The sequence below is a fragment of the Macaca thibetana genome, chromosome 18 (assembly GCF_024542745.1).
Source record: "Macaca thibetana thibetana isolate TM-01 chromosome 18, ASM2454274v1, whole genome shotgun sequence".
Lineage (NCBI taxonomy): Eukaryota > Metazoa > Chordata > Mammalia > Primates > Cercopithecidae > Macaca > Macaca thibetana.
The window spans coordinates 36824737-36851510 of NC_065595.1; the positions used below are offsets into that span (position 1 = coordinate 36824737).

The 26774-nt window shown below is 36.3% G+C and overlaps 1 long non-coding RNA gene and 1 other non-coding gene across 2 annotated transcripts in view; both read left to right on the forward strand.

The window, feature by feature from the left end:
- The first annotated feature begins 3490 nt into the window (after positions 1–3490).
- The window catches only part of LOC126940988 (uncharacterized), a 32637-nt gene continuing 9353 nt past the window's right edge, over positions 3491–26774 (forward strand). Inside the window, exons 1-2 of the long non-coding RNA XR_007721029.1 lie at positions 3491–9748; positions 10447–10675. This is a non-coding gene — a long non-coding RNA (uncharacterized LOC126940988). The remainder of the gene's footprint in view (positions 9749–10446; positions 10676–26774) is intronic.
- Positions 26336–26438, forward strand: LOC126941647 (U6 spliceosomal RNA). The gene has a single exon (XR_007721414.1). It is a non-coding gene; the product is annotated as a U6 spliceosomal RNA (small nuclear RNA).

Here is a 26774-nt window from a genome sequence, read left to right on the forward strand (position 1 = left end):
AGGCAAAGCAGGATCAGGCACTTCACATGGCCAAAAGAAGAAGCAAGTGAGAGAGGCGGGAGGTGCCACACTTTAAAACCACCAGATTTAAGAACTCACTCACTATCATGAGGACAGCACCAAGACATGAGGGATCTTCCCCATGACACAAACACCTCCTATCAAGCCCCATCTCCAACACTGGGGATTACATATCAACATGAGATTTGGAGGGGACATCCAAATCTGATGTTCCCATATCAGCAGTGAATGACAGAGAGGGCTGAACTAACATATGTTGAGCAATGTGCTAGAGGCAGGTGGAACGTGGGAGTAAGAGCAAGAACATGTTACATCTGGCTCCATTCTGTACTAACTGCAACGTTGATGAGTTAGTTTAACTTTTTTGATCATCAGTGCCTTCATATTTAAAATTAGATCATGAAAACTACCCCATAAATTTGTACAAAGAGTAAATGAACTAAAGCTTAGGACACAGTAATCACTTCGTAAAAGCTGGACATTTTGATCAACACTTTACCTATGGTAACTCATCACATTTGTTTGGCTCCTTTCAAAATTGTATTATGTAATATTTGATACACGGCAAATTATGTGTGCTCCATATGTTTTATGAAGTAGGTTAATAAACCAAGCACTTGTGAACTGACCATCTAACTTCAAAGCTAAAACAGATCTTGTGTCCTTGAAGTCCCCTGTGAGCTTCTACACTACTACCATTACATTGACTTAAAATTATTGAGCCTTAATTTGCATGCAACAAAATGCAACCATCTTAAGTGTGTATTTCCATGAGTTTTGATAAATACATATACCATGACAATACCAAGGATGACAAGTGTGTAACCACAACCCTAACAAATATATAAATTAATTCTATCACCCTAAGAAGATTCTTCATGCTCATTTATAGTCATCCCAGTTACCCCAGTGTATCCCAGGCAACCCCTGATTTGACCTATTTCCAAACATTCATTTCACCCAGCTTAGAACTTCATGCAAATGTAATCATTTTTGTGCCTCTCTTCTGTCACTCAACCCAATGTTTAAGTTCATCCATTATTATGTAGGACAACAGTTTCTTTACTTTTATTGCTGAGTAGACTGTGCCATGCAGAATACACCACACAACAAATGACACTTGACTTGCTTCTAGTTAGAGCTATTATGAGTAAAACTGCAATAAACACTTAAGTATAAGATGGTGGGTTTGTTTCATTTCAGGCTAATACTTAGGAGTCAATGTTCTGGATATACAATAGATACATATTCAACTTTTTAAGAATCTAACACGTTTTCCAAAATTTTTGTTTTGTTTTGTTGATTTTTCTGTGTGTGTGTGTGTGTGTGTGTGTGTGTGTGTGTGTGTTTTGTGGGGGGGGGGGGGCTTTGTTTTTATATATTTCACTCCCACCTGAAATATATGAGAGTAATGCTATATGCTTGCTAACATTGGGTATTTTTAATTTCAGGCATCCTTATTGATATAAAATAAGTATCTTGCTGTGTTTATAATTTTCATTTGCTCACCACTAATCATGTTAAGCATCTTTTCATGTGCTTATTGGACAGAAGTACACTTTCTTTTCTGAAGTATCTGTTAACAAAGTCCTGTGTTCATTTATTTTTAAAAGGATCTTTGTTTTCTTATAATTGAGTTGTAAGAGTTATTTATAAATTATGAATGCAAGTCCTTTGTCAGATATATGCCTTGCAAATATTTTCTCCCGGACTGTGACTTGCTTTTTCATTTTCTTAAAAGTGTCTTTTTAAGAACAAAGCATTTTAATTTTGATGAAGTACAATTTATTGTTTTTCCTTTATGGTTTGTTCTTTCTGTGGCCTGAGACATCTTCGCTTACCTCAAAATTGTCCTGATTTTCTTTGTATTTTCTCTTAGAAGTGTAATTGTTTAATCAAACATCTAGTGAGATAGGCATTATTATCCCCATTTCAGAATTACAGAAAAAGACATTTTAAGATAAAGGTGATAAAAGTGCACATTAAAGCCAGGTAGGCTATCTGAATTTCTAATGCATTACAGTCAGGGTAAAAACAGTGGCAACAAAATAGGATTTAGAATTAAAATTCCTGAAATCTAACTCCAAAGCTTCTGTATCTGAGTTGAGTGACCTTGTATAAGTAACTTTACCCTCTAGGGTCTGGTTTTCTCACTTGTTAAATGAGGGGTTAGAATGGAAAACCTCCATTTGTTGCAGCTCTAATTTTATAAGTAAGCAAAGCCCAGTCTCTCTTAATGTGGGCTCCTGTTGGCCAGTCGCAACTGCCTCTGGAAGCTTCTCGTGTATATTGTAAGTGATGTGTAAACGCCTTCCGCCCTTGCGAACAAAGGGATGCAGACTTTGTTGTGTCATTTCACCCTGGTGTGTTGGCTAAATTCCAATTATATAATTACCTTCTGCAACCCCCACAATCTCTCCTAGGGTTTTAGTAGGGATGGAGTGCTTGGGGTTCTCACACCCTAACTGCCTGCCTTCCTCAGCCTTTGGGATCTATTGATGTGTGTCATGAAACAACTGCCAGGCCAGCCAGGGAGATGGCCCCTGTGTGGGGCCCCAGCACAAGGATTCCAGGAGGACACTTCAGTGGGAGTGGCTTTGAAATCAAAGACTTCTTATCAATGAAAATGACTCTGGTCACTCCCTGCAAGCACTAGAAGAAACCCAGAGTGTAGGCAACACCAATAACAATGATGTAGGGGAGAACACAATTTGGAAGGAAAATTACTTTTTTTTATTTTAAGGGAAATGAAAAAAGTATGGTTCTACACAAAAAACAAACGCAAGCCTGTGTTTATTTCCCTTGGACTACTGCTCCAGAGGTAACCTTGCTAATTAGATTTTTTGTGTGTGATTTCATTATTAGATCTTTGTTAATGAGCTTGCACCATTACATCTTGTCTGCAGACTCCCTAGGCTGCTCTGGAGGTTTGCAAATGAGAAAGCAAGAGAGAGGCATCTGCATAAAACATACTTACTCTTTATGCTTACAACCATATTTGCCTTTTCATCGAAAATTCAAACACCCTGAAAGCTCAATGAGGCAGATAGGCTGAACATCTTTGACTTACAGCAGAAACTGATACTCCAAATAGTTAAGTGACAACCTGGTTGAAGAGGAGAAAGGTTAGATAGCAAACAAACTGTCACCTGTGACCTACTCTTGCCTTAGGCTACTGCTATGCAAATAGTGGTTCACCAATCTCTTCTTCCTTTTAATTCTGTGACAGTGACAGAGTCTTGCTCTGTCTTACAGGTTGGAGTGCAGTGGCGTGATCATAGATCACTGCAGTGTTGGTCTCTGAGGTTTAAGCAATCCTCCCACCTCAGCTCCCAAGTAGCTGGGACTACAGGCAGGAGCAACCACACCCAGATAAATTTTATTTATTTATTTATTTATTTATTTATTTATTTATTTATTTTTGGTAGAGACCTATATTTTAACCATGTTGCCCAGGCTGGTCTGGAACTCCTGGGGCTCAAACCTGCTTGATGCTTGATCTCTTATTTTTTCTTTTCTTTTCTTTTTTTTTTTTAGGCAGAGTCTTGCTCTGTCTCCAGGCTAGAGTACAGTGGCATGATCTGGGCTCACTGCAGCCTCTTCCTCCCTGGTTCAAGCAATTCTCCTGCCTCAACCTCTCGAGTAGCTGGGACTACAGGAGCACGCCACAACACAAATTTAAAAGCTAATTTGTGTATTTTTAGTAGAGATGGGGTTTCACCATGTTGGCTAGGATGGTCTCAATCTTTTGACCTCTTGATCCACACACCTCTGCCTCCCAAAGTGCTGGGATTACAGGCGTGAGCCACCACATCCGGCCAATCTCTTATTTCTAATCCCTTTCCATCCCAGTGTTTTTGTCTGATTTTTAAATTGTTCTCAACTCTTTCTGCCTTATGGCTTATCTTGTAAAATCACTGTCCAGAAAACCATGATGTGTAGACGAAGTTTAATTCTACAGCCCATGCCTTCACTACCTTGCCTTCATTCTTCTTACCTGAAGCATGAGAGGCTAAGCTCCTCTGAGCTAATCTACTATTGCATCAGTCTACAGATTATGATCCTAAATGTTCCTGTGTTGCACATTTGAAAATTTATAAGTGAGTGTGGTTCATCTTTGTATGCTGAAATCATATGAATTTACTTGAGAATGAAATTGCTAGTAGTATAATTTCTTCACTGACAAAATAATAAAACAACAGGAGTATTTTGGATTGAATAAAGTATATCGGTTTATATTAGTTCTTCTTGCCATTGCTATATTCAGCAAAAGTTTCTAATTACGAATTGCTCTTAAAATGAAGATCAGAATCGCACTTTATTATCTCCAGAAATATCCCCTTTCACCTTTCATAGGCTGTCTTCATTTATCTTGTCATCTGTTATATATATTATATCTGCTTATAATTTGCCTTTTCCTTTAACATTTTTGAAGTTCCATGATGCCATAAAGCAGAGGCTGCCACTAACATACCATGCCAATAGCTTAAATGCTTGTAAAGCTATTACCTCCTATTACCTCTTTGCAGTGAAATCCATCTGGTCTACGTATGACTCATATATAAGCAGTCTGTAAAAAAAAAAAAAGTAATAGAGCAATCAATGGTATCAGTCCAACTATTACACTAAATTACGCTGGGCTACTCCTATAATTTTTCTGGCTTATTTTTGAAAATATAAATCTCTGTCTCATCTAATTTAAGAAAATATTATGAAAAATAAATGTATCCATTAATTGATTCACTCAAAAATATATTCTGAACTCCTACTCCTCAAACAATCAATCAAGAAAACACTATTGCTAGAACTTTGATGAGTAAGATATGATTCCTGCTCTCAAATATCTTGTGCTCTGGAGAAAATAAAATGTAGACATAAATGTGCAAATAATGAAAGTAGTGGAGCAAAATCTATTTAAAGGGAGGAGGGGATCTCCATGGAAGACTTAATGGGGAAAGTGTCATTTGAACTAGGACTAGAACCACATGAGGTAGACTGTATCACACCTAGAGATGACTGTGTCAAAACACTGTTTTGAGAAAACTGCTCTGAAAATGATGTGTTGAAGGGAATGAAAAGGGGACCAAATACAATATTTCTGAAAGGGTTTTGTATAGCTAAACATGTAATGTAAACAAAACATATAAAAAACTCAAACACTGTCTTTGGAAATGGAAAGGGAATCAGAAAACTGAGGTCAACGTCATGAACAACTCTGTTACCTCTTTTCAGTCTTATTGAGGGTAAATAGGGTTTGCAGCTCTTTCTCTCCTTCCTTCTCAAGACTATTTAGGAAATCAAATTGCTTTGAAAATTACAGTGGGTGGTGAAAACCAAAAGATAAGTATGATGATATAAGTTGATAGTCTTAATTTTTTCAATACTCTCTTCTACACACACATACACACACACACACACACAGACACACACTATCATTCCTATGTAATCCATTTTCTCCCATTCAGTAAAGTCTTTCCTACAAAAGAAAACTTAAAATGTAAACATTAGCAAAGAATGAATGGGACATAATGTAAAACCTAATAAGAAACTGCCCCTGAGGACATTTTCAATGCAATATTAAAAGTTCCCAAAGGGAAATACATTGATACTTAATGCTATTCTTTATTTTTCTTCAATCATCATGAAGCTGGTGGTAAAAAGCTGAGGACGAAGAGCCCTAAGCAAGACTTCTAATATTCCTCTCTAGCCTTGACTTAGCACAGAGGCCTTCATTCACCATACTCCATGGACCATGGCTCAAGACAATAAACATAGGCATGTGAAGGCAGCTTGGATTCTCCTGGTAAAGGTAAAATTATTATATAAGTTTCTTAGGCCTACAGTAAGAAATTACACACACACACAACTTGATGACTTAAGAAAAACATTTATTCTCTCATGTTTCTGGAGTCCAGACCAAAGGTCCAAAATGAAGGCATCATCAGGGTCACTCTCTTTCTGATGACCCTGGGGGAACATCCTTCCTTACCTCTTCTGGTATCTGATGGCTCCAGATGTTTGATGGGGCTGCTATCACAAAGGACCATAGAATAGGTGGCTTTAAAAACATAAATGTATTTCCTCACAGTCTGGGGGCTAGAAGTGCATTGGCAGGGTTGGTTTTATGCTGAGGTCTCTCTCTTTGGCTTGTAGATGGCTGTTTTCTCCCTCTCCTTGTAGGGTCTTTCCAATGAATTTGTCTGTGTACTAATTTTCTTTTCTTATGAATATAAGGATTCCAATCCTATTAGGTTAGGACTTGCCTTAATAACTTCAGTTAACTTCAATTGTCCATTTCAAAGCCCAAACTTCAGGACCAGTTCTATTCTGAGATACTAGGGATTCGAAATTTCATGTATGAATTTGTGGGGGTCCCAATTCAGCCTATAACAATTATAATCTGTTTTCATCTTCATATGGCCTTACCCTCTGTATGTCTCCTCCTCTTCTGTGTCAAACCTTCCTTTGCCTTTGTTTTATAAGGCTAGTTTTCATTGGATTTGGGGCTAATCTGGATAATGCAGAATCATCTCCTCATCTCAAAGTCTTTATTTATATCTGCAAAGGTTCATTTTCCAAATAACACCACATTTACAGCTTCTGAGGAACAGGGTGTGGACATGGCTTTTTAGAAACTATCATTAAACCCACTACACGTATTTCACTAAGATATTGGTTACCCTAAGTCTTTCATTATATATTTTTTTCTTTTTAGTTGTACCAACCATCATATGAGAGAACATTTCCTGGAAGAAGAGGAAGATGCCAGTATGCCACTAAATGAAGACAGTAATAGAATAATCAGAAGTATTTTGGCTTGTCTGACACTTTTTAATGTTGTCTTTTACACCAAAGATTCAGAAAGCATGAAGACTTTTGGGTTTTGGCTAAGATTTAACAAGTCTTTCTGTACCTGTATTAAGAAAAAAAAAAACAGCAGGAAAAAAACGATACCTTTAGGTAGTGAGCTTTATGACTATGACAGAAATACCATTCCTTTAGTTTTAATTCATTAGGAAAAAATATATGTAAATGCTTAATATATATGTAGGTAATCTAAAATTCATAGATATTCTCTTGTTTAAACTACATATGCACTCAAGGTGAAAGGTCAGAGTATAATAATCCATTTCATATATTATTTAACAAATATTTATTGGGCAAATAACAGTTATGTGGCTATTAGAAAATTAATACTAACTAGCCATTCTATGGGTTCTTATTTTGTTCAAAAGTAAAACATTGTTTTGCATGAAAACTCACATAATCATGTATTCATTCTTACAGGATAGGCATTAACAGATTGTCTAGGTTATAAACTGTGAGATTTAGGAAGCAGTGTAATATTAGGAAGCAGTTCAAAGTGACCAGAGAAAAGGATTCTTGAGAGAGTATAATGTCGAAAGAGAAAAGGCAGGGATACTTTAGAGTGGTCCTGGTACACTGTGCTTAAAAATTTACGTTGCATATGTTAGGCGGAAAGATAGCATTGGAAATGTTGCCCATTAATAAATACTATTGGATATTCACAAAATGAAATATTGTAAAGCTGTGAAAAAAATGATTTAGATAATAATATAGCAAATTTCCAAGATCTGGTTTGTTTTACACAGAAGAAACTATCATCATAGTGAACAGAAAACCTACAGAATGGGAGAAAATTTTTGCAATCTATACATCTGAGAAAGATCTAGTATCCAGAATCTACTTAAACAAATTTACAGGAAAAAAACCAAACAGCCCCATCAAAAAGTGGGTGAAGGATATGAACAGACATTTCTCAAAAGAAGACATTTATGCAGCAAACAGACATATGGAAAAAAGGTCATCACCACTGGTCATCCGAGAAGTGTAATTCAAAACCACAATGAAATACCATCTCACACCAGTTAGAATAGCAATCACTAAAAAGTGTGGAAAGAACAGATGCTGGTGAGGACGCGGAGAAATAGGAATGTTTTTAAACTGTTGGTGGGAGTATAAATTAATTCAACCATTGTGGAAGACAGTGTGATGATTCCTCAAGGATCTAGAACCAGAAATACCATTTGAGCCAGGAATCCCATTACTGGGTATATACCCAAAGGATTATAAATCATTCTACCATAAAGTCATATGTACACATATGTTTATTGCAGCACAATTTACAATAGCAAAGACTTGGAACCAACCCAAATGCCCATACATGATAGACTGGATAAAGAAAATGTGGCACATATGCACTATGGAATACTATGCAGCCATAAAAAAGAATGCATTCCTATCCTGTGCAGCGATATGGATGAAGCTGGAAACCATAATCCTCAGTGAACTAACAAAGGAACAGAAAACCAAACAACGCATATTCTCACTCATAAGTAGGAGTTGAACAATGAGAACATATGGACACAGGGAGGGGAATATCACACAACAGGGCCTGTAGTAGGGTGGGGGAAAAGGGAAGGGAGAGTATTAATACAAGTACCTAATGCATGTGGGGCTTAAAACCTAGATGATGGGTTGATAGGTGCAGCAAACTATCATGGCACATGTATACCTATATAACAAACCTGCTCGTTCAGCACATGTATCCCAGAACTTCAAGTAAAATTTTAAAAAAAGAAAATAAAAAGACTGACAATGTATACGATTATGATTATATTCCTGCAAAAATATTGGAAATACCTACTCACACATGTAGTCACATGTGTATGCACACATGTGTATGCACACTTGTGTATGGAAAAAAAATCTGAAAACATATGTATGAAGTTTTGACCCTAATGCCAATGAGAAAGAAAGCTGACTAATAATGTAGACTATAAAACCTTACTAATATTCTATACCCTTTTCTATTTTCAGTTAGATATATTTTAGAATATTTTAATAACTATATCCTAAATTAAAGAGAAGAATTTCAGGTTTAATGATGAGAATAAATAGGAGAGGAACAGAAAAAAAGAACTCATTAGAAATTTTTTGAAATAATCCAGCATACGATTTGCAAAGGTGCAAATTAAGAAAGGATAAGCATAGGGAAAAGTGAAAGGATTAAAAAATATTTGAGGACCACATTTTAGTATTTGATAAATGAATGGATGTGGGGAGTGGAGAAAGCAGTAAAGAAACTTTCAAGAAAAAGCTCGTGTTTCTACTTTGAGTTTGGTAATTTGCAGGGCAATTGATAGTGTTTTTTTGTTTTGTTTTGTTTTGTTTTTTTTTAAGGGCGTAGAACAAGTCAATTTGGTGAATAGATGAGGAGACAATTTTGAATGTCTCTGATTGGAGATACTTGTATCTAGAGGTAGAACTTTCTAAATAATAGGTGGAAAGTATAATAGAAAATTGAAGCAAGACTGCTTTTCTTTGACCATTAAGTTCAGTGTTTCTCAGACGTTGTTATATGTAGAAATGAGATAAAATAGTACTCTATCAAAGCTACTTCCCTAACCTTTAACTTATTGGCAATAATTGTTGGTCCATTTTACTCCGTCTCTTTTCTTTTTCCCTCTTTTATTATTGGGATACAAAATAAATAATTTTACTATTTGAATAATCCAAGGTATTTAAGTTGGTAAAACGCTAATCTAGTCTTATCTTCTCATTTATTAATATGAGAAAAATGAAGCAGAATGTTGCCTTTTACTCCCCTACCAAGGAGAGGTCTGAATGAGGTTTAACTGACTTCTAAGGCAGTGGTGGTTCTACAATCACATAATTGTGGAGGCAATTTTTACTTTGATTTCAGGTGAGTGAACTAGTAAAATCTGCTTAATGAAGAGAAGTAAAATCCATTAAAAAAGTCAGAAACTGTGAATTACCTGATTGAACAAAGTAAATAAATTCTTTAAGATGGTTCAATGATCAGAGGATGGCTCATCCCTCTACAATTCCCGAAACTGATGAGTGTTGTTGGTTTTTTGAGAGAACGGAGTTTATAAGCTTGGGTCTCAGTTTATGAGTCTGATACAGCTTAGGTGGTTTTGGTTAGGGATGAGTAATCTCTGGCACTTATCATGTTCGGAATAAGTAGCTTTAAGCACTTTTTTTAAAACAAAATTTCAGTTAAGTAAAACTCAAAACACTTCCTTTGGTCAGGCATTTTCTCTTAATTATGAAACCCATATGGATGTTAATGGAAACTTAATCCATGTGTTTCTCATTCACTTGCATCCAATTAATCAAGTGCTGTTTTGTAACAGCCTTTGACATTAAAGAAGTATTCTGGGGCCTTTTTCTTAGAAACAGGAAGTGCTGTTCTGCCAAAAAGTGAATGAACTCTAACCTCCAAAGATTCAAATTCCATTTGAAATGCGGAGGTTAAAGAAGAAGCACAGGATTTGACTTGAAAAAACATGTCTCCCAACCCTTTATTTGTTCAATTTTAGTTGTGGAAAATTACACTGTGAACACTCAGCTGGGTTGTTTTCTTTTCCCTGTTCCCAGAGAGCTGACTGTCAAATCTATGGAGGGAGAGCTTTTGTTTTGAGTAAAGCCGATGTTTCTGAGCCCACAAATGTTTGAGAGGTTGTTAGGGAAATCCTCTTCACCACCAGGAGAGGCTGCATATCTGAAAAAGAGAGAGCATGCTTTCTGATTGAACCCTATTTTATTGCAACCATCAGACGTTTTCTTCTCTCTTCTCTGGGATGGTCAATCAAGCTACCTCAGAGAGGTAAATATGAGCAAAATTAGTGTAATTTGCTGTCATTCTCTGGGGATGGAATCTGGGCATATTTTTTCTAAATTTATGTATTTATTTTTCATTTTCCAAAGTGATTACAATGTGCAGCCAAGTTTAAGAATTAGTCTCTGGTTCTCTTGGTACTCAGTGTAAAATCTCAATCCCCACTCCAAAAGTACTGAATCTGAATCTTCAGTTTCAAAAAGATCCCAAGATTTATGTCTAAAGTAATGTTTGAGAAGCAAGTTCTAAAATACACATACCTGAGTCCCACCAGTAGAGATTCTGATTTAACTGAGTCTGATTATTGAGATTTAAAAAAAATGTTTAAAGAATGACTGCTCTAAACTACTTTGTAGAATCTCAGGTTCATTGAGTTGAGGAAATTAACTTTCAGAATTTGATTTTAACCTATCTATGACCCAGCAGTGTAGAAAATGAGGGCCAATCATTTCATCACTGTCCATTTCTAGGTTGAGTGGATCATCACCTGGGTTAAGTTGATGAACGTATTCCCGAACTATCACCTCCAAAAAATCTGTCATGTTACTGGAAAACCTGGTAATAGCATTTCATCTCTTGTCTTTCTAGACTTTCTCTTTCCAAATGCAAATATTTATTTAAAGGTAAATTTCCGGATCACTGTGATATAAATAAGAATGCCTGATCACTTTCTTCTGATTCACTGGAGTGGTTATTCTAAACCTGTGGCTTATGGTGCTGGTTAAAATAGTATTTGAGTAAATCTCTGGTTTAGAGAGGAGGGGAAAATGGCAGCCATTCAGAGTCAGTGAATGGGATCTAAAATGTCAGAAGAATAAAGCTCTTTGACAACTTTTCTTTGAGGTATTAGCTGGCTAGAGCTTCAAAGTCTTGGGAGCATTTGCAGTTTTAAGGGATGCCAGAAGTGGGAAGTAGGGAAAAGAAGGATGACATGAGAATATCTGGGTTTTAGGATTAAGAAAATAAAAATAAATGAGAAAACTGGCAGGATGTTGTGATGGAGTCTGGACCATGGGAGGGGTTTCATTAAATTAATAAATAAAAGGGGTAGTAATGTTCCAAAGTAATACTGGGAAGAAACAGAAGGAGAAGAGGATGCTGAAAAATCAACAGCAAAACAATCAACTTGAAAAAGCTTGAACAGATGACCAAAATAATAATAATAATAAAAGTAAAATCAAAGTTGGCTCAAAAAACATATGTATGTTTATAGAAAATATTTAAGGAAAAACAACTGTTGTTTTTATCTGTCATCCTCCACATTTATTCAATCACCATGTTCCATTGAATTTACTCCCTAAATACTTTCAAATTCTCCCACTGGAATATTCCATCTCCCCTGATACCATCTAGGTTTTCTCTTGCAGGCTGGCCTCATTACTCAAGATCTACATAGCAGCAAAAATGGCATGGCTGAAGTTCACAATCATTCAAAAGCCATTAATAAGAGAAAGTCTGAGTTCAAGCCCTAAAGACTTGAGTGCTATTTCTCCTGACTTGTGTGCACTAACACAGACTTCTGTGTTTGTGCTTCAACTGGGATGGCTCCCTGTCCATTCTTATATCATTCTACTTTCTACCATGAAATAGAGGTTGTTCTGTCTGTCTACATCTTAACTATAAGTCCTCTTCCATGTCATACATCTTGTTGCCTATTGTATTCCTCTTTCACCTCTTCTAAGACTGAATGATATTGTATACTGTTTATGAACTCAGGCTTTGGAGTCAATCTGCAGGAGCTTAATGACATGCTTTAATACCCACAGACTCTCAATTGGGCAAATTGAATTATCTAATCCTTAGTTTCCTCATGTCAAAATTAATAGGCACAGGTATCAGCAGCACCAAACGTATTGGCTTATGTTATTTGTTAATTGGGTCGTTGTGAAGATTAACTGAAATGAATTATTAATAGGTCAATAGGCTGGGCACAGTGGCTCACGTCTATAATCCCAATACTTGGGGAAGCCAAAGTGGGCGGATCACAAGGTCAAGAGATCGAGATCATCCTGGCCAAAATGGTGAAATCCCGTATCTGCTAAAAATACCAAAATTAGCTGGGCATGGTAACGCATGCCTGTAGTCTCAGCTATTGGGAGGCTGAGGCAGGAGAATTGCTTGAGCCAGGGAGGCTGAGGTTGCAGTGAGCTGAGATCACACCACTGCTTTCTAGCCTGGTGACAGAGTGAGACTTCATCTCAAAAAAGAAAAAAAAAAACACAAAACAACAAAAAAGAGCAGGTCAATAGTATAGTGTCTAGGACATAATGAGCCCCTAACAAATGTTTGCTATATATGCGATAGGCAACTCACTGCTTTGAGAAAATTTTGGTAGACCCCCTAGATTTGGTCAGGTTTATTTGTTATTTATTCCTATGGTACTGTGTTTATCTGCTTTATATCTGCCAAAACAAATCTAAATAAGTAATATCTCATGTGATTAATTATTTACTGTTTGTCTCTATTGGTAACACATAAACTACAAGAGGGCAGAAACCTTGTCTATCCTGGTACTTACCTTAGTTCTTTCACAATATTTTACACATAGCATAGACTCATCAGTGAAATAAATGAATGACCACTTCCTGTGACCATGTGAAGGGCTTCTCCAAATTTTCTTTTGATATTCAGTAAAATCCTATGAAATGAGTATTAATATGGAAAAAGGAACTGACAACTTGAAAAATTAAATGATTTTTCAAAATAGATAATCAAGAATATAAACCAAAGATTTCTGATTTTATATCAACTAAAGTTTGCATATAATAGTCAATACATTTGTTGAAACCAAAAATGCTAAATTAAAAGTAAAGCAATTTGAAATAAGGCCAATCCTGATTTTCCGATTTTTATTGTCATATACTTATGACTTATTCATCCCAAAATACTTATTGGACACCATTTTATATTAGGAGAATTATGCTAGCTCGATATTAGTATTCGAGTAATGAAAAGGATTGAGGCAGTTTCTATGTTCATGGACTTATAGTCTAATGGAGGAGACAGAAAAAAAGTAAATAAGTAGGTAAATAAATTGTGCAGGTGCTGTTTCATGTATACTGGACTCAATAATTAAGACTAGTCCATACACAATGGATAGCTAGGAAAACTGCACAAAATGTAAGAAAGAAAATTATTGAGAGTATCATCAAGTTAATATGTCAGCAAACTATTAATACATGAGATTTCAGGGGAAGAAAGATAACCAGGAAAATAAATCTAATATTTATGGACACTTTTCCCTTAGGTGAAAGAGGAAAGCTAAGAAACTAAGAGGTTAGGATATGCTTTCAATACTTTCAGTGGCCTAGATGTGCAGGTGTCTCAGTCCAGGTCTCTCCAAAATGAGACGACAATGGTGAACCTGTAGGTTGTAAGTCTGGATCTGATTTATCATAGGAGTAAGGGTGCACTAGAATTAGACAGAACTTCATGGGAATTTTAGTTCAATGTTGAATAATCTCACTCTCTGAAATTAGGATTGAAGGGGTCCAGGAATGCTAGTACACTCAAGTACCTGGAAGACGCAAAGAAATACACTATTTTGAGTAAGAGTACAGCATTCTAGGCCTCAAATTAGATCTTAAAACAATTTTTCAAATGAAACGTCAAGTACACAATCCAAAATAAACCATGACCACTAAAAGACAGAAAACATGGTAGTTGGGGGAGAGATGCATACAGAAGAAATAACAAAAAGTAGGGGGGGAAAAAAGGACTTTAAATATTGAAGTTATCAGATTCATACTTTAAAATAATTATGCATAATATGTGCAAGTAAATAAGAGACAAAAGTGAAAATATTGGCACAAAATTGGACACTCCAAAAAGTCTATTGAAAACTCTAAAAATAAAAAATGTAAAAATAATTTAGAATTTAGTGGCTGAGTTTATAGCAGACATGACATAGCTGAAGCTTGAATTAATAAACTGAAAGAGAAGACCAAAGAAAATATGCATTATGAAGACTATGAAAAAGAAATAGATTAAATATGCAGAAGATAGAAAAAGGGACATAATGAATAGTGTAAGATGGTCTGATATAAATGTCAACAAATTAATAAATAGCATCAATAAATATTAATAAATGAATTGATACCTTTGTAAATATCAATAAATGAGTAAAGAGTAAGCATATATTAATACAAAATTCAAGTACTATGATTGGAAAACTTGACCTAAATGGTATATAACCAACAACATCAAAATGCACAATGATCGAAAATACACAGAAAGATTTGAAATAATTTCACCTTACATTGTGCCATACATTAGTCTCAGCAAATGTCAAAGTGCTAAAAGAATATTGAGTATGTACTCTAACCACAATGCAATTCAGCTGGCAATATGTAGCAAAAATTAATCAGAATATACTGTTTAAAAAATTAAAAAATGAGCTTCAAAAATAAATCATTGATCAAAAAATAAATAGGAGGAAAAATAATTTTTGAGTTAATTATATTAAAACATTAATAAATTCATATTTAGAGAAAAATGTGTAGAATTAAACAATGTATTTTTTAAAAGAACAACTGAACATAAAGAAATTAGAAATAGAACAAAAAAGAATCCTAATAGTGTGAAGAAGGAAATGATTAAAATAATGGCAAACATTAATAAAATAAAATACATACATACTAGATAAATTATCTTCAAAGTTTAAAACTGGAAAGACACTTTAAATTCATACCCTCATACAAGAATAACCATGACCAAAAAAATTAAAGTTAGAAATAATAAAGTGGTCCTTAGCATAAATTTTATAAACAGTTAATAGATAATATGATGATAATATGGAAAATTTTATGCAAAGTAATTAGAAATATTTGATGATTAAATTTGAAATAATCAAGTTTATAGAAAAATATAAATTTCAAATCAAATCCCAAAAGGAATAGAAAATCAAAATAGTTCTATAGGTACCACTGGTGAATTCTATTAAACATTTAGGAAAGAAACAATGCTAATATGCCACAAATACTTTCAGAAAACTTTAAAAAAGAAACAACTTCAAACTACTTTATGAAGTATCCTTTATATATAAACATAAGCATAGTAGCAAAGAGAGAAATTTTAGCAAATATAGAAAAGATTAATAAAAATCTACAGAAAAATAAGTGTATATGTTTGTGTGTATAAGGTAGCATGACTAATTCAAAATTAGTCTGTACATTTGACTATTTCAAAATATTAATCAATGTAATTCACTGTATTAATATAAAAATTGATGAAAATCCTATGATCATCTTACAGTATCTCTTTCATTTTTATTTTTTTCAATCAGTAGCTCTCATTTTAATTATTATTAGGTGCTTCAATTTTTACATGTTGATCATCTCAAACATACTTTTTTCTTTTTTTTAACCTTTCTTTGTTTTTGAGACAGAGTGTCCCTCTGTCACCCAGGCTGGAGTGAAGTGGCATGATCTCAACTCACTGCAACCTTCGCTTCCCTGGCTCAAGCAATTCTCCTGCCTCAGCCTCCCATGTAGCTGAGAATAAAGGCGCCTGCCACCACACCACATCTGGCTAGTTTTTGTATTTTTAGTAGAGACAGGGTTTCACCATGTTGGTCAGGCTGGTCTCGAACTCCAGACTCCAAGTGATCCACCCACCTCTGCCTCCCAAAATGCTGGAATTACAGGTGTGAGCCACTGTGCCCAGTCTAACCTTTTTATTACTATTACTATTACTATTACTATTATTATTATTATTATAGTTTAAGTTCTAGGGTACATGTGCACAAAGTGCAGGTTTGATACATAGGTATACACGTGCCTTATTGGTTTGCCGCACCCATCAACTCATCATTTACATGAGGTATTTCTCCTAATGCTATCCCTCCCCCAGGTCCCCACCCCACGACAGGCCCCAGTGTGTGATGTTCCCTGCCCCATGTCCAAGTGATCTCATTGTTCAATTCCCATCTATGAGTGAGAAAATGCAGTGTTTGGTTTTCTGTTCTTGCGATAGTTTGCTGAGAATGATGGTTTCTAGCTTCATCCATGTCCCTGCAGAGGACATGAACTCATCCTTTTTTATGGCTGCATAGTATTCCATAGTGTATTTGTGCCACATTTTCTTAATCCAGCATATCATCAACGGACATTTGGGTTGGTTCCAAGTCTTTGCTATTGTGAATAGTGCCGCGATAAACATACGTGTGCATGTGTCTTTATAGTAGCATGATTTATGATCATTTGGGTATACACTCAGTAACGGGATTGCTGGCTCAAATGGTAATTCTAGTTCTAGATCCTTGAGGAATCACCACACGGTCTTCCACAATGGTTGAACCAATTTACGCTCCTGCCAAGAGTGTAAAAGCTTTAAAATTTCTTCACATCCTCTCCAGCATCTGTTGTTTCCTGACTTTTTAATGATTGCCATTCTAACTGGCGTGAGATGGTATCTCATTGTGATTTTGATTTGCATTTCTCTGATGACCAGTGATGATGAGCATTTTTTCATGGGTCTGTTGGCTGCATAGATGCCTTCTTTTGAGAAGTGTCTGTTCATATCTTTTGCCCACTTTTTGATAGGGTTGTTTGTTTTTTTCTCATATATTTGTTTGAGTTCTTTGTAGATTCTGGATATAAGGGCTTTGTCAGATGGGTAGGTTGCAAAAATTTTCTCCCATTCTGTAGGTTGCCTGTTCACTCTGATGGTAGTGTCTTTTGCCATGCAGAAGCTCTTTAGTTTAATTAGAACTCATTTGTCTATTTTGGCTTTTGTTGCCACTGCTTTTGGTGTTTTAGTCATGAAGTTCTTGCCCATGCCTATGTCCTGAATGATATTGCCTAGATTTTCTTCCAGGGTTTTTATGGTTTTAGGTCTAACATCTAAGTCTTTAATCCATCTTGAATTAATTTTTGTATAAGGTGTAAGGAAGGGATCCAGATTCAGCTTTCTACATATGGCTAACCAGTTTTCCCAGCACCATTTAATAAATTGGGAATTCTTCCCCATTTCTTATTTTTGGCAGGTTTGTCAAAGATCAGATGGTTGTAGATGTGTGGCATTATTTGTGAGGCCTCTGTTCTGTTCCATTGGTCTATATATCTGTTCGGTAACAGTACCATGCTGTTTTGGTTGTGTAGCCTTGTAGTATAGTTTGAAGTCAGGTAGTGTGATGCCACCAGCTTTGTTCTTTTTGATTAGGATTGTCTTGGCAATGCAGTTTTTGTTCCATATGAACTTTAATGTAGTTTTTTTTTTTTTTTTTCAATTCTGTGAAGAAAGTCATTGGTAGCTTGATGGGGATGGCATTGAATCTATAAATTACTTTGGGCAGTATGGCCATTTTCACAATATTGATTCTTCCTATCCATAAGCATGGAATATTCTTCCATTTGTTTGTGTCCTCTTTTATTTCATTGAGCAGTGACTTGTAGTTCTCCTTGAAGAGGTCCTTCACATCCCTTATAAGTTGGATTCCTAGGTATTTTATTCTCTTTGTAGCAATTGTGAATGGGAGTTCACTCATGATTTGGCTCTCTGTTTGTCTGTTAATAGTGTATAGGAATGCTTGTGATTTTTGCACATTGATTTTGTATCTTGAGACTGCTGAAGTTGCTTTTCAGCTTAAGGAGATTTGGGGCTGAGACAATGGGGTTTTCTAAATATACAATCATGTCATCTGCAAACAGGGACATTTTGACTTCTTCATTTCCAAACTGAATACCCTTTATTTCTTCTCTTGCCTGATTGCCCTGGCTAGAACTTCCAACATTATGTTGAATAGGAGTTGTGAGATAGTGCATTCCTGTCTTGTGCTGGTTTTCAAAGGGAATGCTTCCACTTTTTGCTCATTCAGTATGATATTGGCTGTGGATTTGTCATAAATAGCTCTTATTATTTTGAGATACGCTCCATCAATACCTAGTTTTTTGAGAGTTTTTAGCATGAAGGGTGGTTGAATTTTGTCGAAGGGCTTTTCTGCATCTATTGAGATAATTATGTGGTTTTTGTTGTTGGTTCTGTTTATGAGATAGATTATGTTTATTGATTTGCATTTGTTGAACCAGCCTTGCATCCCAGGGATGAAGTCGACTCGATCGTGGTGGATAAGTTTTTTTTGATGTGCTGCTGGACTCGGTTTGCCATTATTTTATTGAGGATTTTTGCATCAATGTTCAGCAGGGATATTGGCCTAAAATTCTCTTTTTTTGTTGTGTCTCTGCCAGGCTTTGGTATCAGGAGATGCTGGCTTCATAAAATGAGTTAGGAAGGATTCCCTCTTTTTCTATTGATTGGAATAGTTTCAGAAAGAATGGTACCATCTCCTCTTTGTACCTCTGGTAGAATTTAGCTGTGAATTTGTCTGGTCTTGGATTTTTTTTTTTTTTTTTTTTTTTTTGGTTGGTAGGCTATTAATTATTGTCTCAATTTCAGAGCCTGTTATTGGTCTATTCAGAGATACACCTTCTTCCTGGTTTAGTCTTGGGAGCCTATTTGTGTACAGGAATTTATGCATTTCTTCTAGATTTTCTAGCTTATTTGCATAGAGGTGTTTACAGTGTTCTCTGATGGTAGTTTGTATTTCTGTGGGATCAGTGGTGATATCCCCTTTTTCATTTTTTATTGCGTCAATTTGATTCTTCTCTCTTTTCTTCTTTGTTAGTCTTACTAGCGGTCTATCAATTTTGTTGATCTTTTCAAAAAACCAGCTCCTGGATTCATCGATTTTTTGAAGGGTTTTTTGTGTCTCAATCTCTTTCAGTTCTGCTCTGATCTTAGTTATTTCTTGCCTTCTGCTAGCTTTTGAATTTGTTTGCTCTTGCTTCTCTAGTTCTTTTAATAGTGGTGTTAGGATGTCGATTTTAGATCTTTCGTGTTTTCACTTGTGGGCATTTAGTGCTATAAATTTCCCTCTACACACTGCTTTAAATGTGTCCCAGAGATTCTGGTACATTGAGTCTTTGCTCTCATTGGTTTCAAAGAACATCTTTATGTCTGCCTTCATTTTGTTATTTACCCAGTAGTCATTCAGGAGTAGTTGTTCAGTTTCCATGTACTTGTGCTGTTTTGAGTGAGTTGCTTAGTCTTGAATTCTAATTTGATTGCACTGTGGTCTGAGAGACAGTTTGTTGTGATTTCTGTGATTTCTGTTCTTTTACATTTGTTGAGGAGTGCTTTACTTCCAATTTTAGAACAAGTGTGATGTGGTGCTGAGAAGAATGTAGATTCTGTTGATTTGGGATGGAGAGTTCTGTAGATGTCTATCAGATCTGCTTGTTGCAGAGCTGAGTTCAGGTCCTGGATATCTTTGTTAACCTTCTGTCTTGTTACTCTGTCTAATATTGACAGTGGGATGTTAAAGTCTCCCATTATTATTGTGTGGGAGTCTAATTCTCTTTGTAGGACCTAAGGACTTGCTTTATGAATCTGGGTGCTACTTTATTGGGTGCATATATATTTAGGATACTTAGTTCTTCTTGTTGAATTGATCCCTTTACCATTATGTAATGGCCTTCTTTGTCTCTTTTGATCTTTGTTGGCTTAAACTGTTTTATCAGAGACTAGGATTGCAATCCCTGCTTTTTTGTTTGTTTGTTTGTTTTTGCTTTCCATGTGCTTTGCAGATTTTCCTCCATCCCTTTATTTTGAGCCTGTGTGTTTTTGCATGTGAGATGGGTCTCCTGAGTACAGCACACTGGTGGGTCTTGACTCTATCCAATTTGTCATTCTGTGTCTTTTAATTGGGGCACTTAGCCCATTTACACTTAAAGTTAATATTGTTATGTGTGAATTTGATCCCATCATTATGTTGTTCATTAGTTATTTTGCCCATTAATTGATGTAGTTTCTTCATAGTATCGATGGTCTTTACAATCTGGCATGTTTTTGTAGTGGCTGTTAGTGGTCATTTCTTTCCATGTTCATTGTTTCCTTCAGGAACTCTTGTAAGGCAGGCCTGGTAGTGACGCAACCTCTCAGCATTTGCTTGTCTGTAAAGGATTTTATTTCTCCTTCACTTATGAAGCTTAGTTTCTTCATAAGCTTAGTTTCTTCATAAATTCAGAGTTGAAAATTCTTTTCTTTAAGAATATTGAATATTGGCACCCACTCTCTTCTGGCTTGTAGGGTTTCTGCTGAAAGATTCACTGTTAGTCTGATGAGCTTCCCTTTGTGGGTAACTCGACGTTTCTCTCTGGCTGCCCTTAACATTTTTTCCTTCATTTCAACCTTGGTGAATATGACAGTTACGTGTCTTGGGGTTGCTCTTCTCGAGCAGAATCTTTGTGGTGTTCTCTGTATTTCCTGAATTTGAATGTTCACCTGCCTTGCTAGGTTGGGGAAGTTCTCCTGGATAATATCCTGAAGAGTGTTTTCTAATTTGGTTCCATTCTCTCCATCACTTTCAGGTACACCAATCAAACATAGATTTGGTCTTTTCATGTATTCCCATATTTCTTGGAGGCTTTGTTCATTTCTGTTTACTCTGTTTTCTCTAAACTTCCCTTATCACTTTATTTCATTAGTTTGATCTTCAATCACTGATACCTTTCTTCCACTTGATTGAATCGGCTACTGATGCTTGTGCATGCATCACGAAGTTCTCGTGCCGTAGTTTTCAGCTCCATCAGGTCATTTAAGGTCTTCTCTACACTGTTTATTCTAGTTAGCCATTTGTCTAATCTTTTTTCAAGGTTTTTAGCTTCCTTGTGATGGGTTCGAACATCCTCCTTTAGCTCGGAGAAGTTTGTTATTACTGACCTTCTGAAGCCTACTTCTGTCAATTTGTCAAAGTCACTCTCCGTCCAGCTTTGTTCCATTGCTGGCAAGGAGCTGCAATCCTTTGGAGGAGAAGAGGTGCCCTGATTTTTAGAATTTGCAGCTTTTCTGTTCTCGTTTCTCTGCATCTTTGTGGTTTTATCTACCTTTGGTCTTTGATGGTGGTGACCTACAGATAGGGTTTTGGTGTAGATGACCTTTTCGTTGATGTTGATGCTATCCCTTTCTGTTTGTTAGTTTTCCTTCTAACAGTCAGGTCCATCAGCTGCAAGTCTGTTGGAGTTTGCTGAAGTCCACTCCAGACCCTGTTTGCCTGGGTATCACCAGTGGAGGCTGCAGAACTGCTGCCTAATCCTTCCTCTGGAAGCTTGTTCCAGAGGGGCAGATGCCTATATAAGGTGTCTGTCGCCCCCTACTGGGAGTTATCTCCCAGTGAGGTTACACGGGGGTGTCAGGGACCCACTTGAGGAGGCAGTCTGTCGGTTCTCAGAGCTCAAACGCCATGCTGGGAGAACCATTCCTCTCTTCAGAGCTGTCAGACAGGGACATTTAAGTCTGCAGAAGTTTTCTGCTGCGTTTTGTTCAGCTATGCCCTGCCCACAGAGGTGGAGTCTAGAGGCAGTAGGCCTTGTTGAGCTGTGGTGGGCTCTGCCCAGTTCAAGCTTCCTGTACTCTTTGTTTGCCTACTCAAGCCTCAGCAATGGTGGACGCCACTCCTCCAGCCAGTATGCCACCTTGCAGCCTGGCAGATCAATCTCAGACTGCTGCGCTAGCAGTGAACAAGGCTCTGTGGGGGTGGGACCCGCCAAGCCAGGCACAGGAGAGAATCACCTTGTCTGTCAGTTGCTAAGACCCTGGGAAAAGTGCAGTATTTTGGCGGAGGTGTTCCGTTTTTCCAGGTAGTCTGTCACAGCTTCCCTTGGCTAGGAAAGGGAAATCCCCAGACCCCTTGTTCTTCCTGGGTGAGGCGACGCCCCACCCTGCTTCAGCTCACCCTCTCTGGGCTGCACCCACTGTCCAATCAGTCCCAGTGAGATGAACCCTTGTTCATCTGAGGTACCTCAGTTGGAAATGCAGAAATCACCCATCTTCCGCGGTGATCGCACTGAGAGCTGCAGACTGGAGCTGTTCCTATTTGGCCATCTTGGAACACCCCTAAAGTATTTTTAAAATAATTTCATCTCACAGTAATGATTTTAAAAATGCTACTAGCATCCTAAATTCAGAAGAAAATTACATTAATCTGATAAAATGTAAGCAGAAAAAACATTTACAACAACCATCATGTATAATAATAAAATGTTGAATGACAAGAATTCCCAGTACAGATGCTTTCACTCAATATTGTTCTGGAAATCTTAGTACAAAAATAAAACAATAAATAACTTTGTCAGGATGAGAAAACATAAATAAAAGCCAAGGAGTTTGAGACCTGCCTGGGCAATATAGGGAGACCTCATTTCAACAAAAAGAAGAAAAAGGTAGCCAGGCATAGTGATGCACACTTATAGTCCTAGCTACTCGAGGGACTTAGGTGGGAGGATTGCTTGAGTCCAAAAGATCAAGGCTGCAGTGAGCCAAGATCATGCCACAGCACCCCAGCCTGGGCAACATGGCGAGACTTTGTCTCAAAACAAAGTCATTATTTGCAGAAGATATAATCCACAAGAAAATCCACCAGAATCTACAGATAAGTTATCAGAACTGACACATTACTATAGCAAGATTGGTAGTTACAAAGTCAATATTTTTTTAAAATTTGTATTTTTATATTCAAGCAATGAAAAATAAGAAGGTGTGATCTTTTAAATGTCATTTATAATAAAAAAATCAAATGCTTAAAAATAAATTTAACAGAATACATGCAAGACTTCTAAACAGAAAACTATAAAAATAGTATTGACACAAAAACCTTAATAAATAGGAGACAAATCATAGTAATAGGATGAAAAATGTGAATTATATCTGAATCAATCTATGAATTTGATTCAGTATCAATCAAAATTGTGAAAATTTGCTTTTTCTTCTGAGATGTGTGTGTGTATGTGTGTCTTACAACTTAATGAACTGATTCTAAAATGTATGTGATAATGGAAAGAGCCAACAAGATTTGAAGAAGCCTTTAAGAAGGAAAAATTGAGTGAATGCATGTTATATTAGATATCAATACTTATAAATCTATAGAAATTAGATCATCATAGAGTTAAGCTAAGAATAGACAAAAGGCCAAATGAATGGAGTCTAGAAACAGGCCCACGACAATATGGACCTACAGTGACAGTCATGACACTAGAGAAGTGTAAAATGAACAGTCTTTCAATGAATATGATTGGATAATCAACTATTCCTATGAAAAAATAATAAAACTGACCCCTACTCATACATTCACAAATATCAAATATAGGTTTATTGTCAATCTAAATGAAAAAGAAAAAATGATGAAATTTCTAGAAGATAATATGGCAGAATACAGGGCACTAAAATAATCACAGAGGAAAAACTAATAAAATTAACTTTATCAGAATAAATAATATTTATACATATGTTCATCAGAGAAGATTTAATGATGGACAAGAGAAGCCACAAAAAGGGAAAATATTAATAATGCTTTTAACCTACAATTCTGAAGGAATTATCCAAGTGTAGCAGCTACTCCTAGCTGAAAAGTAACCTTGGTGTATTTTAAGAATGTTAGTAACCTGAGCCATATGAAAGGGAGCATGATATATAACAAGACTCTAGCTTAGATAAATGAATGGTAAAGGCCTACATTAGAATTTCTAAGGGCACAGAACTAGAGATTTCCAGATAAAAGTAATATACGATGATGTCAGTGGGTGCAGACCTGAAACTGGAAGGGGTGGGAGATGTTGAGACAGTTAAAGTATCTCTACCACCAGAGGCTGAAAATTAGAGAAGCCCCTAAAATGCCCATTGCAGCAATAACTTAAGTAACATGTGGTCAATCCCCAGAGCTTGTTTAGGACAAGGAGTAAAGAAATAGTCTCACATACCAAAAAATATTTCTACAGAATGATTTTTCTAGATAGGCTGTACCAGGACCCAACTCGTCAGGAGTCAAATATGAACCAGGAGTCTGAATACCTCACAATTTATGTCACTTGTCATCACAGAATCAGAAAACTGCAATTCGCTTTGATGTTTTCCTTTATTATTTATTTTTCCATAGCATCTTAGCAAGTTTTATTTTAAATGCTTTTGCTTAAAAACAAAAAGAAAAGGAAAAAGAAATATTTTATCAAAATTGATAATTAATGTGAGGATTTGGGGGAGAAGAAAAAAATCTGCCTACATTTTTTCAGAAGAGCTACAGTAGGTACAGCACCCTGGAGACGCAGCAAAGTCATGCCAGTTGGAGAAATGGGAGAGTGACAGAACCGAGGCTGTGAGTGGGATGAGTTCCCCACATCAAAGGCAGTCCTAGGAATAACTAAGATGGCTGTTTATGTTTCTCTCTCTCCCTCTCTCTCTCTCTCTCTCTCTACATATATATATAGAGAGACATATCTGTTCATATTTGACTCCTGACGAGTTGGGTCCTGGTACAGCCTATCTAGAAAAATCATTCTGTAGAAATATTTTTTGGTATGTGAGACTATTTCTTTACTCCTTGCCCTAAACAAGCTCTGGGGATTGACCACATGTTACTTAAGTTATTGCTGCAATGGGCATTTTAGGGGCTTCTCTAATTTTCAGCCTCTGGTGGTAGAGATACTTTAACTGTCTCAACATCTCCCACCCCTTCCAGTTTCAGGTCTGCACCCACTGACATCATCGTATATTACTTTTATCTGGAAATCTCTAGTTCTGTGCCCTTAGCAATTCTAATGTAGGCCTTTACCATTCATTTATCTAAGCTAGAATCTTGTTATACATCATGCTCCCTTTCATATGGCTCAGGTTACTAACATTCTTAAAATACACCAAGGTTACTTTTCAGCTAGGAGTAGCTGCTGCCCTTGGAAATCTCTCTCTCTCTCTCTCTCTATATATATATATATATATATATACACACACACACACACACACACACACACACACATATATATATGATTAGGAATCAGAATGTTAAAAATTTCCCAAGTGCTCCTTATCTCAGACCCAGAATTATTCTCAATCTCTTTCATGACTGTCATGATTGCCTGTTCATGGCCTAGTCTGGAGAAGTGTTCTGGGAAGCTGGAAAGTATGGCTATTGTGTATCTGAAAGGCATATTCAAGGCTTCATCTTTGGTAAGCGAGAGTGTTCAGATAAGTCTGCAGCTGGGAAGAGGCACCACTGGAAGATAGATAAGGTAAAAGGTTCTTGAGGCAACTCTAAAAACCATCTTTTGTCCAGTTGGGTCCCTGGCCTTTATGTTTTATATAGGTCCCTGGCCTATGTATTTTTACAATATGATCATTAGGGTTAGGGAATAAGGTTGACCAAGATTTCCCAGACATTTGAGTATAGATGAGTGCATAGCAGTATGCAGAGGGTCTATGAAGATACCCTAGATATTTTGGAGTATAAGCAATTACTTTGTGTTAGCATCAATGGATTATATTAAGCTAAAAGGATGATTTAGCCACAAAATTGAACTAGTGAAAAAAATTAGGGGAACTATTCCATTTACAATTCCGTCAAAAATAAATAAACCAATAAGCAACTGGGAGTAAATGTGACCAAGGAAGTGAAAGAGCTTTATACCAGAAACAATAAACATTGAGGAAATAAATTAAAGATTACACAAATATATTAATAAATGGAAAGACATCTTGTTTTCATGGATTCAATTAATATTTAAATGTCCATACTGCCCAAAGGGATCCAGAGATTCAGTGCAATCCTTCTTAAAATTCTAATGTCATTCTTCATAGATATAGGGGAAAAATATCCTAAAATTTTGCTTGCTTGGGCACCACATCTACTAAAATTGGAACAATATAGAAAAGATTAGCATGGCTCCTGTGCAAGGATGATATGCAAATTCATAAAGCATTGCACACTTTTTATAGTAATACTATTCACAATAGCAAAGACATGGAATCTACCCAGGTTTCCATCAACAGTGGATTGGATTTTTAAAAATGTAGTAAATACACTCCATGGAATACTATGCAGCTAAAAAAAAGAACACCATCATATCCTTTGCAGTAACATGAATACAGCTGCAGGCCATTATCTTAAGTGAATTAACACAGAAACAGCAAACCAAAAACTGCATGTTTTTACTTCTGAGTGGGAGCTAGACATTGGGTACACACAGACAAAAAGGTGGGAGCAATAAACACTGAGGATTCTAACAGTGGAGAGAGAGAGAAGGGGGAAAGATTGGAAAACTACCTA